The 4,405-nt window shown below is 43.3% G+C and overlaps 1 non-coding gene across 1 annotated transcript; it reads right to left on the bottom strand.

Annotated features, from left to right (window-relative positions):
- Positions 1-3,620: 3,620 nt before the first annotated feature.
- On the bottom strand, positions 3,621-3,692 carry TRNAG-UCC (transfer RNA glycine (anticodon UCC)). Its single transcript has one exon. It is a non-coding gene; the product is annotated as a tRNA-Gly (tRNA).
- Between the last annotated feature and the right edge of the window lie 713 nt (positions 3,693-4,405).

The following is a 4,405-nucleotide window of genomic DNA, read 5'->3' as shown; positions in this document are numbered from 1 at the left end:
CTCCCCAAGTCTATGGGTGGCACGGGGTTCAGGGATATGCGAGCATTTAACCAGGCTTTGTTGGCGAAACAAACCTGGCGTTTATTGGATACCCCTGAGAGTTTATGTGCGTAGTTGCTAAGGGCAAAATATTTTCCGAATGGCAACATGTTGGACACTGTATTTCCATCATCCAATACTTTTGCGGTATGGAATTGTGCATGGTCTGGAACTATTGAAGCAAGGCATTATTTGGAGGGTGGGTAATGGGTCGTTAACTAAAACCTGGCGGGACCCTTAGATACTGCAAGGCCATGACTTCCGGCCCATTATGCCAAAGCGCAATTGCAGGTTTAAATGGGTAGCTGATTTCTTGGATGAACATGGCGCATGGAACTTACAACTGCTACATGCTCATTTTTGGGAGATGGGTGTAAGGGAGATCATTAAAATTAGAACGTCCCCGAGAAATAGGCAAGACTTCTTAGCATGGTTCCTGGAAAAGTCGGGCTGTTTTACGGTGAGGAGTGCCTACCAATTGGCTACCAGCAACACAAACATGGCGGTTGCAGGAGGGGCTTCGAGCAGTAACCCGACTGGGAGATGACCAGTTTGGCAGTGCATATGGGGGTCGCATGTACCTCAAAAGATGAAGATTCTAGCATGGAAAGTTGCCTCTGGAGCATTCGCTACCAATGTTTGCAAGAAGTATAGGCATATTTCAAAAAGATCAATGTGCCCACTTTGTGGCAGAGTGGAAGAATCAACCTACCATGCTTTGATCGCATGTGAACATGCAAGAGAATTGTGGGAACCTATGAGAGAAAGGTGGCCATTACCTAATGATTCTGCACTTAGTGATACAGGGAATGAATGGCTTCTAGACCAACTCGCTTGCTGTGGACAGTATGAGCGGGACTGTATCATTATGCTAGTCTGGAGGATTTGGTCCTTGAGAACGGACAATACACATGGGAAATATGTCCCATCAGCTTAAGTATCTAGTGATTATCTTCAAAGCTATATGTTATCACTTGAACTGTCTAGGAGATACAGTATAGAGGAGCTTATGAAAGGGAAGATGCCTTTGGTGGAAGTGACGCCGGAAATAGAAAGGAAGAAAGCAACAAAAACTTTGCCGTGGCCAGCGCCTACAGCGAACCGTGTTGCTCTGTCTGTGGATGGATCTTTCGTAGGAGTGGACGGCACGGCGGCGGCCGGCATGATCTCGAGACGACATGACGGTGGGGTTATCTTCTCCGCATATCGATATATTTTTTAATTGCAATGATGCTCTTGAGGCGGAGTTACATGCTATCGTGCAAGGTATGGCATTGGCATTGCAACATACTGAAGATCATGTTATTGTCCAATCGGACTCCTCGAAAGCATTGTTAGCTTTGTCCGAAGAAGGCCTCTCAAGATCGGCATATAGTCATTTGGTCGTAGAGATAAAGTTCCTTATGCAAGGGAGAGAGTTTATTCCCATGAAAATCAAGCGTGAGCAAAATAGGGTCGCAGGTCGGTTGGCATCGTATAGTCGAGTAGAAAGTAGTACTGTTGTATCGCTACGTAGCACACAACCATGTATAGAGGATCTTTTGCCTCTCGATTGTAACCCTATTATGATGGAGTAAAACTCTTTTCAGGTCGCAATCTATTTTTGTCATGCACATGATACACTTAACTAATTAGATTTGTGTCAATGTGCATCAACTAAACAGAGAGACACCTCGCGGAGCTGTGCAAGTCAGATTATCCTGTATGGGTCAAAATCTGCTTATGGTTACTTGCAGAGGTGGCTTGATTACGTGTGTGCGCCCATGCGTTGTGCCGTTGCGTTTTATCCCCTGACCCACTGTCTGCGTGCAAGCACTGCTGCCTGCCTAATATATCGTTCGTTCTTTTCTTTTACCAGACTAGAAATTTCATGTACGTTGCAACAGAGAGAGAAATGATGACCAACTGTGATTGATTTCTTTTGTTGAATTTATTATGTTACCAAATAATTACCGATCTTGATTGATTCCCTCCCATGAATTTAAAATTAGTTGTGTTACCAAATAATTATTGGATATGATTGATTCCTCCCCGTGTATTACCACGTTACCATATGTTAATCTGATTTGACCGATCAGATTAAGAACCATTATAAAGAATGTCAGGAGGGATGAAAAACCAATGGAAGGTGAAGGTAGCGTACGTGGGAGGTTGGACCAAGGGTTCTTTTTAAGTGTATATATAGAACAATGTACGTGCGTTCCAATGGAATATAAATATTTTAGTGCGTTAGCTTATTATTTACCTGCTCATATTAACGCGTTTGTGTAGATATAAATGTTTATCAAATCACGTTCAAGATTTACCATATATTTTGATGAGAAGTTTGATAATTAAAATAAACTAAAATTGGTTCAGAAGGTAAGTAATTAAGATGATTGATTTTCATATAGTGAATGTTGGACGAAGGGGTGGGGAGAAAAAAAGTGAAACATGATATCTTACAGCCTTTTTAAGTAAGTAGAGATAGAGAGCAGAGACTAGGAAAATTGCCCGTAAGTTGCAATGTAATGAAAAAATCACACGCCGATAGTCTATGCTTCGCTATGTATTAAAGAGCAGTTGCGATAAACGAGGCGACAGAGAACAATGCGGCTAATTGAACTAAACAGATAATTAAGTCAGCGAATGTCAACTATGATCAATGGAACCTTAGAGAATGTCAACTATGTTCTCGATGCACTACAAGACTGCGATTTAGTCAGCGACATTGCAGCGAGCGGCCACATACATTCATGATGCTGACCTTCATCTCCATAGTGTCGAAGCATATGAGCATGGATCCCATCGCAGCGCCAGCTAAAGCCATCCATGATATTGGCCTCCATCTGGGTAGGTAATAGTTTGCTCTTAAAGTCGCCACCAACACCAATATCTCATGGTGCTCAATTAATATTCATGATTGTCTGGCAAGAAGCGCCTGATTGAAATCCCTCATGCCCCTAAAGCCTATACCACTCATGGACTTTGGAAATATCATCTTATCCCATGCAAGCTACACCATTTTTCCTTTTACCTTATTTTTATGATAAAAATTAGGAAAAAAAACCTTTACCGTATTTTTAATAATATATTGCATTTGATCCACTATTTCCGCTATATTGTTTCGGATCACATATTGCACACCATAAGCATCCAGGCCAAGCACAAGCGAAATGGGGAACGTTGAGAAGAAGAACAAGAGAGAAGAGACGTATGGGCCGTCTGGCCGATGGATCGACTCTCGAGTCTTCACAACAAGGTGCAGCCGCAGCAGAGGAGGAAGGCGCAGGCAATGGCCGCCAGGCACCAGTGCGACGGACTTGGCGGCGGTGACAACGCCCTGGAGCATCGACGAGCAGCAGTCCGGGCCAGCCGTGGAGGAGGTCATAAGTCGTAAGGCGAGCGCAGCGCGGCACGAACCCAGCCGCACCACCTACGCTCGAAGTTTGAGGTGGCTTCGTAGAGATCTCTCCTTGTCCAGGGTGATGCGCAGAGAACCGTGCTCGTCTGGCGCACATCGGCACATGTCTAGGCGAACCGGTAGAAAGTACGTCTTCGATGATGGAAGAAAGAGATGCAAAAAAATGACAAAGAAAAAGTGCGTCTGCCGGGAGTCGAACCCGGGTCTATTGCTTGGAAGGCAATTATCCTAACCGTTGGACTACAGACGCTTTGACATGCTAATTTTCATAATACATTTCATTAATAAGAACATTTGTACAATAAGGATGCAAGTTACAGGCATTACACCATGCCCCTTCATCATCATGAAGAAAGGGCACAGTACGAAGCTGCAGGTGTTAAGCATATCGTACCGTCTCTCCCATCAACTTAGTCTTTCTTCTAGGCAACTCAAAAAGAAAAAAAAGCTTAGTCTTCTAGGGCTCGACTTGATTAAAGTACTAACATGAACATGTTAGAGCTTAGCATCTTTTGCCGGTAATCAGACCGCATAATCATTGGCCACATCAAGGTGCTAATTGGCGCTGCAAATGAGCATCGCCATGCAGAGGCTTCAATTGTTCTTATTGTAACGCACCGTAGTTGATTAATCAGTATATGGCAACAAACAGAAGTACCCATGAGTAATAAAGGATCCAGCCATCCAGGGCACGTTTGGTTCGTGACTAATTTTGAAACAATTTTTCAATATCTCGTTGATAGAGTTTGTCAACGCCTGAAAGGATGGAAACAAAAGGTACTATCCATGCAAGGTAAGGAGGTTTTGTTTAAGTCTGTAGCTCAAGCAATTCCTTCATATGCCATGTCAGTGTTTAAATTGCCAAAAGGAATTTGTAAATTAATTACTAATGAAATGTCAAGTTTTTGGTGGGGAGACAGTGAAAGAAGAAGATGCATTGGTGTGCATGGTGGAAAATGCGTA

Source organism: Triticum aestivum, chromosome 7D, assembly GCF_018294505.1.
Source record: "Triticum aestivum cultivar Chinese Spring chromosome 7D, IWGSC CS RefSeq v2.1, whole genome shotgun sequence".
NCBI lineage: Eukaryota > Viridiplantae > Streptophyta > Magnoliopsida > Poales > Poaceae > Triticum > Triticum aestivum.
This window is presented reverse-complemented; position numbering and strand designations above follow the sequence as displayed.